Source organism: Melanaphis sacchari, unplaced genomic scaffold (assembly GCF_002803265.2).
Source record: "Melanaphis sacchari strain LSU unplaced genomic scaffold, SCAv2.0 Contig19_pilon_pilon, whole genome shotgun sequence".
Lineage (NCBI taxonomy): Eukaryota > Metazoa > Arthropoda > Insecta > Hemiptera > Aphididae > Melanaphis > Melanaphis sacchari.
Genome location: NW_020270975.1, coordinates 255,665 through 273,825, shown reverse-complemented (window position 1 = coordinate 273,825; position 18,161 = coordinate 255,665).

Genomic DNA, 18,161 nt, shown 5'->3' with positions numbered 1-18,161 from the left:
GATTATTAACTGTAATATTAGTATGTTTACCGTGTTCAGACCAAACGGGGATAACGAAATTATGCTGTACATAGGTACGCAGAAAAACTTACGTGCACCGCGTGTATTAACTATATTCTATTTTAGCAATAATATTACAGTAAATTGTTAGTAAATACTATGCATGAGCGTAAGCGTTGTAGCCCACTGCTGATAATATTATATTGGTTTGTGGTATGAAATGTTAGCGGTATTGGCGTAAAAATTCCGCTCAAACTGAACCTGGTGATGATATATATATATGTAATAATATGTATATTAACGAAAGGTTATATTTAAGAATTTGAGATCCACAGCCAAGTCCATCACACTCACGGTTTTGAACTAATATGAAATTCAAAAATAAAAATTGGGAATTTTTTTACCTCAAAATTAATTTTAAATTTTGCATTTTAAAAATGAGCTCATTCAAAGATTAGTCAGCTGATGAAAAACGAATATTGTTTTATTTGTATCGGGTTACCCTATTGGTTAAAGAGAAAGTGAAATAGTTATTATAATTATAATCGGATATTATTTTAGACATATATTTCATGTTTGGTTAAAATTACCTAAATGAATACGTTAAAAATCTTTGAATTTCACATTTAACGGAAATTAAAAAGGGGTAAATCTACAAACTTTTAATTTATTTTGTGAAATATCACGCAGGATTTTAACTGGTATTTTAATAATATTACGCAGGATATTGCTTAATGCTAAGTATATATTCGCGTAAAAGTATATATTCTATACTATATGTTGGTGTGAAAAACAACATTATCATTTTTTTATGACATCAGTGCATTGCTATTGTTTTTTTTTTGCGGTACCAGTGTCAGATAAAATATGACGTGATCCAAACGATACTAATAAGTACTACCTAGGGACTTTGTAATAGATGGGAAGCTGTACGAAGAAGAATCTGAAAACATAAACATGTACCTAATACTTATATAAAATACGACTTAAACTGGTGGTACAAGAAGACTGGTTTTGATAAAAATCGAAAAATAGTATATCTATTTAGACTTATTTAGAATGCAGAGGCGTATTTTGTATGTCATTACCAAAATTATTAAATACATTTTGTGGAAAAATTGTAGTATGGTTTACAGTGATTACATATCTAGTTTTATAAAATGAAAATAATTTTAAGGAAAAAAGCAGTACTAATATACCATGTTTAAACAAAAAAGTAGTATATTATATGATCAGAACGTATGACATTTTTGTGTATACGTTTTTCTAATTCCCATTTAGAAATTATTGCAATTTTTTACTAGTATGTAGGTACAAGCTTACATAAAACTATATAATTAATATTTTTATTTTTATTTTCAAGTTCATCCATCAAAATTATTTTTATTTCCACAAAACCGGAGTAAATTGTTTTATTAATTAGTATAATATATACGTACAGGTAGTAAACAAAGTAGATCATACTGTTTTTTCAAGGAAATAGATAGTTTTAAAATTATATACCCGTATAAACTTATGAATAATAAAGACACACACACACATATTTACACATATTATAATATAAATATACATATCCTGTTTTGGTGAACATTTTAACCTGATGTTATAGTTATACACTTTTACATCATTTTAAAGTCGATGTTTTATTAAATTCTAGTGATTCGTTATATTTAAATAATAATGTGTTATATAGAATGCATACATTATTTTAATTTAAAAATTTAATCAAGTTTACAATTTGTCAAAACAAACTTGGAAAAATTTCATTTTCTTTTAACTACCATTATGACATAATATTTTGCTGTCTTCTTGGTATTTGCTATAGCAGAGCGTACACGAAATATTTTTAAATATTTTGTTATTAATATTTTGCAGGTATCGCCGAACTCTGGTGTATTGAACATTCCACGAAGGATCAGAAAAACAATAATAAATAATATCACTATTATATTACATATTCGTACTCGGGGAAATATTTTAACCGTGGAGGCTGCTAATATTACAAAACAGGGATTGTCGAAGGCTATATTTTGAACGTCACAGAACATATTACATTTTGCCGTTTCGATCATGGGACACGGCGTTATGTGTTTTCGATGAAAATTTCGACGAAACAGTTGTCGTGAAAAGGGGCGGGTGCAATGGTTAGTAAACGAAATATTCGCCAAACAGTCTGTATACTATAAAAATCATGGGTCATGATCGCGACGACAACAATAATAATAAGTATAATAACGATCATAATATTACTATTGTGCGACTCTCGCACGATGACACGCATGCGCGTAAGGGGTATTTTCATTATTATTATTATTATTATTATTACTATTTAAACAGTTTGTTGCTTCGTATTTTTGGTCTTCTCTCCAGTCGGGCAGCGATGCGAACACGTTGACCTTGGACCGGTGGTGGTGGTGGCGGTGGTGTTCGGGTGTGCCAGTCGCGTCTTCTGTACGTACCCAACCGAATAATATTATTTATATAGTTAAGACGCAGTTTTTTTATTTCTCAAACACCGACAACAACACTGTTGCCGCCGCCGCCGCGTGGCTCGTCGTGCGTATTATAATCGCCGAAGCGTTCGTGTGTGTTCGCGTCGCACGTTTTTAGGGAGTACAAAGTTAGATTTTTTTTATCAAAAATTGTCATTTCTTATGATTTTTACGATCGTCGACAAATCATAATTCGGAAGTGCAAAGGGCATAATTTTGTGAATTATGTAATAGGTACTAAATCTTTTCTTGAAATGGAAAAAATACGATATACCAATACCATAACAAGCGTTTTTAATGGACTATATTTTGGTACTATTATTTCCAAAGACACTTTAGGCTCCTCATGAATACGTACGCCACTACACCTACATCCATACGAAGGAATGTTATGATATCCAAATTATATTCTAATGAGGCATTAATATGCGAGAATTTATCGTCGCTCGTAAAACCGTGCATAAGTTAACAATAAAAGAACGACGGTAGTCGATAAAATCCTTTCGAGCAGCATAATGCACAAGACCGATGCCATTACCTACATTAATTTATCATATTATGAGCAACGAATTACACTGCAGAAAATTGGTACTCGTGTTCACCGCCCGATTTATTTATGATTTCCGTTAAACTGCGTTATTGCAATTTATAGGAGGCGTATTTTGGAATATTGAATTTAAAGCGGGCTTTGGTTGGTTTTCCTGCTACAGCACGTACCCTAGCTGTTTTAGATTCATAAATACGCAACAAAATATACTTTAAAAATGTATCACGAAATTCCTTGTTTTATAAATTATTAATTTCAAAAAATGTTTACATGATATTGTTGAAAAGTTTGAAATATTTGATATTAAGGTTTTTGAGAAAAATTGAACTTGGTTGTTACCTCCTGCAGACTCTGTTAACACTCTTCTGTACTGCTAATAATTTTCTTTATAAGGTCAAGGTGTACATACAAAGCGATATTGGTTATATGAAAACGTAAGTTCAATAAAAACCTATAGACACGTTTGTTTTATTGTTTATTTTATCTTTTCTGCTCTGTAAATAAATAAGTAACGTAAATAATAAATATCCATTCCTCGGAGTCCAGTGTACCACATTCATTATCTATACGAAATTGTTACAGTATCGCAAGTTGTTTTGAGACGTCGTTTAATTGCCATAAACGTAAAATAAAATTGCGCTGATTAGCATTTGCTATATTTTGACGTTTTGTACATAATACGATAGGTGTTAGATAATAACATAATTTAGATATTTCACGTTAGTATTAAAACACTAAGAATTCGGAAAAAAATTGTCAATTCCTATGTGTCCATAATGAAAATTAAAAAAATTGTTTATCGTTAATTATTACTGGTTCCTGTAAGTTGTAAAATTGTAAATAGAATACAGTTAAAATATATTTTACTGTGGACATAAATAATTATGTTTTATTAGCTATAATTTATCATTAATTTATTTAATTCATAATTAAACCATTAATAATATATCAAGAAAATAATTTATTTTTTAGGAAAAGAAGGAATTTTTAGATAAGTACTCTCATAAATTCACAACTTTCATTACAAAACCAAAGTAAAGTTAATAATCAAATCATAACAATGGAGATATTATTAATCAGTGAACACTTAAATATTATAATATGTAATCAATGATTTTGTGCATAATAGGTATAATTGTAACCAAATATTCGGCGGGTTTTGGGGATCCGACCATTCCTCCCTCCCTGTAAAATGTGATTTGGTATCGATGTAACGCTGCAGAAAATCATTAATATAATATTGTATTTTGATGTGTTGAAATCTAAATGATAAGCAAGTTTTATAGTGTGTATAGAGTATAAAAATTATCTTGTTTTAAAAAGTGCAGCAAGTATAAAATTGTTTATGACTGCATATTTGCATGCGCTATGCATAAATAAAAAGTAGATATAGTGAATTTGTGAAATACTTGTAGAATAAATTTTAAATACTAAATGTCATTTTAATATAATATGCATTTAGCAACTTGATAAAATACATTTATTTTGATACTTAAGTATTAAATTTATATTTAGTTAAAATAATATGCTGCACAGCATGTCAATACAAATAATAAAATATTTTTTTCCTGTTTATGAATATTAGTCTAAACTTGTAAAAAGTTTTGATTAAAATAAAATATATTTTTATAATGGTTCTACTCACGAGTCAAGTAACATATTTGAATATGCTTTTTAATAGCTTTTAATTTAATTTTTAGCAGAATATTTAACAAACTTCCTAGTACCTATTTAGTTAAAAATTATTTTTTAGAATAAAACTTTAGTGTTACTTTACTTAATAGTTAATTCTATATTTTCATTATATATTTGTAATTCAAGTGTACATATAATATTCATTTATTTTTCAATTGTCATTTTTCACAGAAGTAATTTATGCGGTTTTTCGATATTGTCCTCCTGAGTTTCTCAAGTATGTTTCTATGGTATCATCGTTGATATTGTGTAGGTATTGTTGACTGTTGTGTACATACATGGTGCTAACACTAGGCTTAATGATATAAAAGTGTATTGATTGAACTTAAATGAATCACATTCATTAATAGAAATTAAGTCTATCGAGGAACTAAGGGGTCAATATAATTATATGTTTTCTACATTACTATACTTATTTTTATTGTATTTTCTATCGCCATGTATCATAACCATATTATTTATAATTTTATGTACAGTCATTGCTATGTATGCTGGAAAGGATGTATGTATATAATACCTGTATAAATATAACAAATACCCATCGGTTAAATTTTAGTAGTTTAAAATTTCTCCAAATCTTTTCTCCGTCTTTCTTTTTTTTCTATTCAATATACTAAGATTTGTATAAACGTGTTGATTAATAAATTAATGATTTTTCTTAGACTCATAAATTACTTTAAATTTGCATTAATAATTATAACTATCTATATCTAGTAATATACGTATATATTATATTACTCGTAAAACTCGTAAAAGTTATTTTTTTCATGTTTTTTAAAATTGTATTGATTATTTATTGTATTCAATGTCTATAAACTATAATATATGCTATAATAATTATAAATTTATACTATATAGCGTATTTTAAAAGTATCTCTCTAATTAAAACAATTTACTTGATTGCAGGTTCTTCAACAGTAATCTATTATTATTCGTTTAGTCTGAAACCAACAGAAAGCGAAAAATCAGATTTTAAAACTAATAAACAATTATGTTTATCTAAACAGACCTACATAAACATTATTGTGTACCTACACATTTTTTTATCTTTAAAACGTTTAATTTTTGTACCTTTATATCGTCCGATTTGATAAATCGCAGCTTTATTGCAGTATTTATAGAAATTTGTTATTAATATATTAATGTCAAAATAATAATGATATTTTACTGTATAATGACAAGTGATAATAGTCAATAATTAATGTATTCTGTATAGATTTCTATTGTATGTACCTACATAGTGTACATACATTCATAGCAAGGCACTGTTAAAAAACGTTAAATCTTTCTATTGCTATGACTCGCGACTGTAGTATGTTATGTGCATTTTATAAGCAGTAAATTTTCGTAAAGTTCTGTTTGTAATATTATTATACAATCGTTATATATTATTTTACGTATCAAAATGGTAATAATATTTTCAGAAATGAGTGCATATATTGGTATACCTATATAATATACTCGTATGAGGTTGAGGAGTATTTAATATAATATTATTTTAAATTTCATGTGATAAAATTTCGGATTAAGTTCTCAGAATACATTATTGAAATTTGTAAAAGAATATAACATGGCTATTTAATAATTAATTGTATTATGACTTAAATTTATTAGATTTTGCACTCGGGGGAGAATTTTTGCGCAGATATGAGTTAAAAATAAGAATTTGTTTGTTATATATAATTTACATTTTTTGGGTCCATGCCCGTAGCAATTAAAACGTCCATTGTGTATTATAATTTATTTTCTATTGAAGATAAAATAAAAAAAAAGTATATCTAACTTTAGCTGATCATCTCGAACCTAAAAACGTTTTGCAGTATATATAATATATATACTATATATATACATCGTGTCTAAATACAGTATATTATATAGGTATAGTGTTTTCGTGTATATATTGTATATTATTCTTATACACTACCTGTCTTGAGTGCAATTCTTAATTAACAATTAACGATTATTGTGTCAAACAATTTTAAATTGCTTTGTATAATTTTCATGACTCATTCGATCTGACCAAGAGTTCAGAACAAACCGAAACTGCTGATGCAGTTGCAACCAGTTTTGATTAACCGTGCAATTTTTTAACGACATCTAATTCGAAAGTAATTTACTTAATACGCTTGTGACACTTGTAACAACTAATTTATATTATTTCCACAATTCAACTATACTACTGATTATTTTAGAAAAAAACATTCGAATAATTATTGCAATACCTACAACTGATGGAAAAACTTAAATTGACATGTATATAATGTTAATAGTTTACGTATTTACTATAGGTACTTAATATAATCGTTCAGGTGAGTATAATAATAATAATAATTTATCTATACAGTTGCGATACAAAAGTACTATTATTAAAAGTCATAGATTATGATATTTTAAAATTCTAAATAATAAAGTCGATGCGGTGGTGAGTGGAATAAATTCGAACGGCGTTAAATAGGTAATATAAATTTGCTTTATTCATAGATATATATATATATATATATATATTATAATGGTATTATTATTATTTTAAACGAAATAGGCAAATCGTGCAACTAATATTTTTATATATATTAATATATATGTGTGTATGTGTGTGTATAACTGTAGAGTAATATTATCTAGGATTATTATTTATAGATACCATATTATTTAATTAAAATAGTTCAAGAGATTTTAGTCTTGAGGTCGTACAATAATCAATGATAATATTTTAATATTCTTATTTTGATTTGTGTGGCATACGATTATCATAAACTATATTAACGTTGCAGATCAATTAGTATAATTAACACTCATAGCACAGTATTCAGTGATGACAAATATTTACAGTATTATAAAGAGTTGGTTTTATATTAAATGGATTCTTCTTCGGTATGAATTCCACGCCATAGAATTTGATAACGTTTTGAATTATTATAATATTGTTGCGGAGTGCGAAGCCGCTGCACCTATAAACACCTAAACACATAATATATTATAGTGCAATATCATTAGATATTGTACGACACATAAAATATGTGCATTGAATGTCACTAATGTCAGGTACTCAGGTACCACAATTTTATAGCGCGGTTATAACAACTATAAATTATAATATTCTGAATATCAAATATGCATGTATTTACTACTATATAATCTATTAATATTATTTTGTTAATCAAAACGACACGTGTTAATGAAAATCTGATTTTTAATCTACAATTTTATTATATTATTTTAAATACACATATATATATATATATATAATTTCCATGCCATCATAAACGAATTTAATCGACAATTATTATACTTAACAAACAAACGCTAATATTGTTATTAGAGCTGAACTGCCTATAGAATATTACTATTATTATTATTAGTAGGTACTCTGTATGTAATATATTATTCACTTAGTATTTCCTTTATGTTTATCGATTATTTTTTTTTAACAATGATCAATTTCAATCGGTTTGTTTACATTGCAATGTAAAATGAAAATTTATTGATACGATGTAAGTACGTACGTTTTCAAATAATTCCGTTATTATTATTTTCATTTTTAAATGTATTGTGCTTTTATGTTCTATTAAAAACTAAATTTTAGAAAAAAACTTTGAATGGATAAGGGAATATAATTTGTTATCAATAATTTAAAGGTTGACGTATAGTTCTGTTAAAGAAGTCAATAAACACCTCTTCTGATCCTCTCAACTTCGAACGTCAATCGCCGTCTCATCAATTTCACGCTGTTGGACTCAAACATTGTATAGGGTTATCCATTGTATTAAATAGTACACGAGTCACGAGCTGTAGGTAGGTAAATCTAGTACCGAGACGAAAAACACGCAAAATGCACGCGTTACGAATACATATAACGACTATCACCTATAGATTTTGAGAAGATTATAATAAATTATAAAAATTATACCTACGCATTTTTTCTATTCGATGACCATGAGTAGTTGTTGTTTTTCTTCATCAAAATTAATGAAATAAAATCATGTATTTTATCGACTAAGTTTTTTTTTTGTAAATTTGTTATCGTGAGTTCACGTTTTATCTCTAGCATGCGTATGTATGTGTAGCAAATTAGCTAAATTTATAACATTAACCGTGGCTGTCTGAATAAAGTTTCGGATACAAATTTGCAGTACACAAAAAAAGTGACCTCGACTGGTTTGGCCTTTTGCTTTGACGTGCACATTTAATATAACGTTTAATAATAAATATATATATATTATAAAATATGCTAAGTACAATTAATGTTTAATGCACAATGTATACCTTTGTATCGTATAAAATATGTTTAAGCACAATTCTGTGATTTGGTGCACGCGTATAACGATTTTGATACGGAATATTTCTGGGCGATAACATAAATCGAACGATAATAGTATTATAAATATTTTGCTTCCTTATACTTATACCAAAATGGCCAAAGCATCTCGCTGAATGTTATATAGGTTAAAACAATTATAAATGATTAAATACATAATTGATACTATGAATATTTATTATATTATATACAAGCCACAAGGTGATACATTTAAGTGCTTCCACTCATTATTTCAAAAAGTTATAACATTTTTGAAAATATTATTTTTTTGCTATTTTATGTAATTTCAAAACAAAATTCCAAAAAAAGTATTTTATTGTTTACAACTTTTTCTTGTTATTATTTATTAAGTGTTGTATCTTTTAGAATGAAAATATATATTTTTAATTTAATGTTTTAATGTTCCAAAACAGATTATGTTTTGAAATAAGCTTTATGATACGTAAACATTGAATTTAGAAAGAGTAGTTAATAACTAATAAGTTAGGGTATAAAATTAAATAGTAAATACTAAAAAACATACTAAAATTTTAATTGTTTTTTCAGAAAATAAAAATGGTACGTTTCAAAATAATGAGTGATAAATAATAATATATGCGTCAATAATACCTTGCATAAAAGATAAAATTTTTAGGAAAAAAGGTTTCCAAAACAATTGACCCAAAAATGAAATTGGAATTTTTCGTGCCATAGAGACATCGCATGGATATAATATTTAAATATTAATTATACTATACATTATTCATATGCAAAATGTCGTGCAGTTTTTGGTATTTTGATTATACCTCTAGTACTATAAGTGGCGTGCTGCAGTGTATTGTTGTTTTTGTCGACTGTAGAACATATACATTTTTTATTTGCTATTCAACTATAATAATGATAATAAAATATCGGTTATGGGTACATTACAGTTATTATTATATCAAATTGACAATAATAAAATTGTTCATAAATATATTCGATGTTCGTTGTGTACTTGTAGATTTTTTGTAGCGTATGGTCGCGAAGGTCTTGAATATAACATAAGTCAGCTGGCACAATAGCGTTTGTGTGCATGATGGTGGAAATTTTAACTCTTGTAGTTTGTTTTTACCCGCATAGATGAAGAAGATGAAGACGAGGGGAAATTAGTGTATATATACCATATATTATGTATTACATGCGAATCCAAGTTATATATCGTAGACACCATGTATGCCATTAAGTACCTACTCATTAAATTAGTTTCATACGCGTCGTGTAGGTGGAACTTGTAGCCAAGTATAAAATATTTTCACTGTATAAATTAGGTATAGCTATGTCTGTAGAGGGGGTGACTTAAACTCCAATTCACTCATCTGTGTATAATATACAGCATCTGTTTATAGATACGGAGTGTTCGATTTGATAAGATGACGCTGATGACGAGGTACAACAACAATTTTTTACAAATGTATACGCGTAATACGTATCTATTATAACTATTTCGATACCTAGCAAAAAACCGATGTCCGTAGCGAAGACGAGTCGGTTTCGGACATGTCTTGTACATTTCCACTTTATATGTACGTAATGCGTACATAATTATATACGTCTCGGTCGCCATTATATATATATATTATATCATATATAATTATATAAGCATATAAAAATACGATGTCGTGGCACGGTGCTCCTGTATAAACGTATTATACCTACGTGTATATATGCATGTACATTCGGAACGAAGGGGAAATAAACGAATCTCGTTCAATGTCAAGGACACGGCCATATTGTGTACTGCGTACCTCCGTGCGAATGAACACGCATCATTCGGGCGGCGCCGTTTACGCGCGGGACGGACCGAGCGGGGTTTTTGCGTAGTAGTCCGAGCTGAGCGGCGGCGATGAGCCCGCCGCCGCAAACCACGAGTCCGTGATGCCGATGCGTGGTAATAATATAATAGTATAATAACACTATGTGTGTAGTATTTTTTATGTTATAGTAATAGATTATAATTTATCATTTGGGTTTGCGATACGATAGATGTGGAAAAATACGTACGAAAAATCTGTACATATAATATTATACTAAACCGCAGTATCAACATGCCAAACGTTGTAAATTGCAATAATGTATGATATTGTATATTAAAGATGTACCTATAATATGTGCATAAGTACATAACCATTGTAATTTATATATTATTATAATATTATAGTTTCGATCGTTTAGCTAGCGCGCGACGTGTTCGTTTCGCACGTTTTTAGTTATTTTTTTGCTCGGGTGGGAGAGTTATATAGTAATATATGAAATTTTATGAGACGTGGAGATGAAAACGACGTGCAAAACGATTTCCGCAACGCAGACTCATCACCACAGTTGTAGTATTGCAGTATCACGTATAAAGGATTTTTGGTTATTTGAGAAATAAAAAAAAAATTAGTTCCCCTCAACATTTTTCGTGTAACGTGCCTGACACGACTTCGTGTATACTGTATAGTATCTGACACCGGTGTACAATTTTTGTGTATTATATTATTAGAATTAAAGGTTTTTTGGTGCGTTTGGGGTGTACACGGTTATATTTTTTGTTGAGAAGCGTTAGTATAAATTTAAATAGATTCATTTACGTTTTTTTTAGTAAATCTATTTGTTTTACCAATACAAATTGGCAGCGCGAGTTGTGAAGCATAAAATATAAATAATTGTTTTTTATTACTAAAATATAATACACCGACAATAAAATATATTTAAGGTCTTTAGTATTTTTAGTGATTTGTGAGTACAGTGCAAGTACAGGAATGAAGATGTTTAATATTTAGGTAGTACTAAACATGTATAAACATTTAGTTTAATTAGTAGATATTCCTATACTCCTACATCGCGTATTGAGAAATGATGAAGGCAGGTTTGAATTGGTAACAACTATCGTTGTTTAACTTATCTTTAATTTAAAATGGTTAACACGCACTATTTATTAGTGGTTTTTCATGCCTCTTGATTCTGTTATGATTTAAGAATTTTCAAAATTCAAACCATTGAATATTCTAAGTAATAACAATTATTAATGAGTCCGTGCGAATGTCGTTATACCACAGTATCCATTCATTAGTCGTCGTCGTATATTATACATTCTAACACGGAATTAATATAACAGATATTTAAATCAAAATCAAATGCGGTAAATAATTTAACGCAGAAAATTTACCAACCGATTTTATTGAACATAAACCACTGTAATGTATTGAAACATTGATGATTTTTACTTTGTTTTGGTATACTGAAAGTCGTGCTATTCTGAATCTGTTACTTGAGATACTTTTATTTATGTAAATGTGCAATACACTGAAATGAATCGAATTGTACACAATATATAAGTAAAATGGGTGAAAGAGCTATCGTTTGAAATGTTCACCTCATTTTCTCGTAATTATTTAACATGTCAGGATAAATTAATTGAATCAGCATAAGTCATACTATCACATACTATCCTAAATTTATTACGTATTCTGTGATAAACAATCATGTATTGCAAGTGTCGCGTTTCGGAATGATAAATGCGATAAGCAATAAAAATGTATAAGGCTGCGGTAGAAATAATAAAATCTATGTATGCGTTTTTGAGAATAAATTCTACTGTAATCTTCGGACGCGATAATGTCTAGTCGGTTGTGAAAAATAAAAATAAATACATGTACACAGTGGTTACAACATGTTTGTACGTTATATGATTATTTTAATACACGTATTAGACTGTATACAGACATATAGTATAGGTAAAAAATTATATTAATATAAATTAGTCAGTCTAAACAAAATCGCGAAAAATTGATGAGATTCGTGAAAGAAATCGTTGAACTGTGAACATTAAAAGTTATATAATAACATAAATACCGGAAATGAAAACATAAAATTTAATTTCGACGACTAAAATATTTGTGTAAGGAAAGTAATTCAAAAGAATTCCTTTTTATTTATTCAAAAACCATTATAAAAGTGCATAATATATCCATAATAAATATATACAGCTGTTTGTTTCTGTAATCTCACAAATGAAATGGAATTTAAACACAGAACTGTACTAAAGTATACGTGTGGACTTTAAAAGCAAAGTTTAGCGGTATTGCGTTTATAGCGATGAGTTTTGTCAAAGTTTGTATTTGTACTGTTGTAAAATGTATGAATATACTCAAATTAGTTTTTAAAATAAAAATTCATTAAAAATACTTGAAATCAAGTATCAAATAATTTTGAAGTCGTATATAAATTCATTCAGAACAAGAAATTTTATTCATGTTTTCGTCACTTACGTTACGTAAATATTTATTCCTTTGTCGTACCTATGCGAATACTAATGAATATTATTATTATTACTTTGTACAATTATACCAATAAAACAAATAAAGTAATAAGATAATAATAACACGTTAGTACTTTAATTAAATGATTTATAACAGTTATTTACTATGGCACGATATATTTAAATGACCATGAAAACGAGGAGTAAAATCTAGGCAATTTACGTGCACTTCTGAATGTGCAATGAGAAGATAATTAAATTATAATACAAAAACACTTCTATAAGTACACTTAACTTGGGTTTCTTTCAACACGTTCAACTATACATAAAAAAAAAAAAAAAATAGATTATACTTAAAGTCATACGCTGATATGGCTCAACGTGTATTATAATATTATATATATGTTTTTTCGGACGGTGAATAGACATACAAACACTACAATACTACATAATAAAGGTTTAATGATAAATAAATAATATAATAATTTAAAAATGCCAAACGTTCTCAATGATACGTTTTAAATTTGTAGGTAACCGATGTTGCGTAACGATGTTGTGTGTATTTCGATCATTAATTGTTTTCCTTTTACCATCACACACACACACACACACACACACACACACACACATAAATATAGATCGCCTACGCATTTTTCTCTGAGATTCGACGATAGAAACGACGTCTAAATGAAAATAATAGTATAAAAACACTTATTTTTTAAATTGCATAATTATTATAAAACGAGATTCCCTTTTATTTTCAATTTCAAGGGCACGCGTACCGCGTACGTCTAACAGAACTATATTATTCTATTTGTCAACAATAAACAAAACTAAGTGGCGTGACACAGAACAGTGCTTCGTACATATATTGTGTACATATTATAGTTTCTGTGTATGTGTGTTAGCGATGAGCCGATCAATATTCTGCGACTTCCACGCAAGTTTCCTTTCGGGAACAAAACAGCGTGCTGTACAAGTTTTACAAACTACAGTCACTTATTGCGTAGTTACAAATGTATAAACTGTACAAATTCCCTGCAGTTAGTTTCCAGGCAGGTTTCAAATTTTTTTTTTTCCGATTGGCAAGGTTTAGAAGAACGTACAATGTTTTGTATGCAATCTTCACAAATATAATGTCACATATTATAATATTTTAAGTTTCTACAACATGCCAGCACATAATATTATAGGCCATAATAAGTGTTTTACATTCTACGGCTATAGATTTATTGTCGATCGATGTTCGATTGTTATGGTATCATCATTTTTGTTTACCGATCCGATAATGAGAAATAGCTATCAAATTTTGTTACGATATTTTTTGAATAATTTCAAGAAACCATAGGTATGAACACCAAGCAATATAAGCTGCGGTGTACAATCGTTGTTCAATAGTTCGAGCGCTAGGTTTTTAACATTTTCGCATAAAATAGTAATAGTAAGTTATATAACGTCTCAAGTTCATTTTTTTTTTTTTTTTTAGACAGGTAAATTGTAAATCCAAGTATTTTGTTTATGTAAATTGTTTGACGTAATTTTCTTTTGTTTAGCCTACACCTCGGCATCTGTAATGTACTATTACGTGAGTTAGTAGTTAACCATAATATGATAAGTCGAGCCAATTTAAAAACATTCGTATGAGAAGATAATACAATAAATTATCTATCCAACAAGATGAAAATAAACCGTGTTCTATTGTCTTACGCATCTACTGCATTAATCCGGCGTGTACGCTGCAGTGTTCGGCGGCGTTGCAGTTGGACGATCGGACGACTATCTAAGAGGTATCCATAGGTAAAAATATATTATATTATAGGTGCGTGCAAACGTGTATAGTATAACGCGGAGTGGGTCGCAGCGTTTCGCCGGTTTTCTACTATACGCATATACGCTCGTTTGTACACAATTCGTTTACTCGCGTACACCGCGTGTACAATATAATATCGAATCGTGTGATGTTGTATTGCATTATAATATCTAAATGCAGTTGTCGTAAACGCGCGTACTGGAAAATACCGTTGCCCACACCCTGTATGAACGACGTACGAATAGTAAAGGCGGCGTATACCTTATACGATGAAGGTCACCTTCGCGCTCGATTACAATGGGTCCGCGTGCGCACACGTATATGTAGTATGAAACATATATAATACACAGCGACACGCATTATACAGCGCGCGCGCTTGTAAAATCTGTGTATTACAAGTCTTAGAGCAAGCGAGTTTTTGTAGGTTTATGTATACGCGTGGTGTGCGCACAATACATACGAGTGCTTAGTTGTGGGTACGTTGGTTTTGGCAAGCAGCGATACGGAACACATACAGTTGCAATTTTATAAACGGCTGAGGGGTGCATGACGTAGGTACGTATGTGTGTAATGGTTCCAAACGGACGTTAAAAAGCTGTCGGTGGTCCCGAGCTTGTGGTATGTGTGTGTGTGTGAGAGAGAGAGAGAGAAGGAAAGAGAGAGGGAGTGAGAGAGTGCATCGGGCGGTGGAGATGGATAGGAAGAAAAAAGTCCGTCACCGCGCGCGGTCATAAGACTTGGACCGATGTCAAAAAAAACACGTTTTTTCGGGCGTCAGTGTATAATATCATCGCGTGAGCATAATATTATTATTAAAATATATTTTATTGTACTATACAACAATCACGCCCACTGCCATGCTTCTTGTATAACGGCAACCGAAAGCACACCGCGGAAATAGTCGCAGCTGCGCGCAGAGGTCAACTACAATTTTATCGTATCGGCGAGCGACGTGGACGTCTCGAAATCGCGGTGAACGGGCGCTTTTTGGGACGATTTTACCGATATTTATCACTCTTCGAAATATTTGGGACTAGTTGTTTGGTGTTGAGTATTGATATACTAATATGGTCGTAGGGGCGATTGCCGCGGATATTACATTTCATACGTATCGTTGATTTCGCCGCACCGCGGACCGATGCGTTTGATCCTCGCGAAAAGGCCCGCTCAAATGGTACCACTGAGCCCAATGTAGCAGACTCGTCGACGGTCAATATTTTAATACTACGCACTACATTAATTAATAATTATTAGTTATTACATTAAAAACGCTTTTTTTTTTATCGTTGTTATTGTGCACAGATCGAGCGTTCAATGGGAGCAGGCCACACAACCGACACTGACGTATAAAGTCAGTGCCGTACTCGCCGGGAGAGGGGTTACAAATAAAATTTATTATTTTTTTTTCTTTTGTTCTCGTCACGTTATTATTCAATAAAAAAATGTGGAATATCCAAGGAGGTTAAGGGGCTGCAACCATCCCCGAAATTTGAGACAATTTAACCTATCGTGTTCTATGGACGTATTACGATACTCGTATAACCGCATATATTTAAATTTGTAATTTGTGTATGAAAGTTGTTGCAAAACTTTTAAATGTTAAATACTCGCGACATCAGTGTGTCTACAAGACTTTTGGGGGATCTTTCAAAGTTCGAACACGGTAAATTTGAGCACAATACGATATTTTAACACAGTTCCTGAAATTAATCGAAGGTGATCGACAAATGACTACGATTTTCGTTGGTTACGCAGAGTTCCTACAGTCTTCGAACACTGACTCTGCTGATCCGATAAACAGGAACCGATAACCTGCTGTCAGAGCTATGATAAATTTGAAAAAGATATATCAATATGTGTGTGTGTGTGTGTGTGTGTGTGTAAAAGAGTACCTATGGTGAAACGTGGAGACAACAGATTATTATGGTTATTATTTCCGTGCGTCTGTAACGATAGTAGTAATTATTATAACCGGCACGCATAAACATTCGTCAAGGACTCGCGGGACTATAACTAGGTACGTACCTAGTTGTGATATATCGGCGTACAGTACAAGTAGTTTCTACCGGTGTATAAGATGGCTGACGAAAAGTGTAAAACCTTGTGCAACGTTTCGACGGCGTGTCTTATTATATTTTGTAATTGATATTGTCGTAATTAAATCGGTTCTCGCTATTGTCACACATTAATCGACAACTCGGTTTGGCGACTGTAGCCTGAAGAGACAAGGCTTGAAATTTCATCAGATCAAACTTATATACCCCCCCCCCCCCAAAAAATAAGCATATGCTTAAAGGATAGTTGCAAGAAGCGTGCAATGTGCATCATACATATTTATTATCATTAATAATCACTAATTTAGTGTAAATTGTATTGGTTTGCTTAATACAAATTATCATTATTAAATAATTAATAGTTAATTTAATAGTTTAAGTGAAAACTATATTAGCAAAAAATTCTGATCAGTTTCGTCTGAATTACTAATAAGAAGTCTCCTTAAGTGGTGACAGGGAAAAATCTAAAAAGTGATAAGGTACATTATTATACAAAATAATTTAACAACTTTTTTTTAGTATTTCAAGATTGTCTGATCAAATAATTGATAATTTTTTTGGAATCGAACACTGTGCCGGTCCGCCCAAAAAAGTGGCACCGGTATATTTGTTTACGGATTTGCAAAGTTTATGGGTCCTAGCAAAATCTAACAAATTCCCAGAAAATTGTTGATATCAATTACTAGTTTTAGTATAATGTGCCGGTGTCAACATTGATGTGGAATACGATCACTTTGTACGGTCTTGTAAAAAGAAACATTGCAGAACACGGACACTTTGCACTATTATATACATAAAGTATATATTGTAAATAAAAGTTTTATACCTAAGTAGTAAGTAAATATAATGTCAATTGTTAAAATTAAAAATAAAACGTTAATTACAAACGCGTTATGAAATATAGTAAAATTAGTATGTGAGTATTTTTTAGTTTACACTATGAGTACTATGTATTATTAAAAGTAAATTTAAATGTGTACAATATAA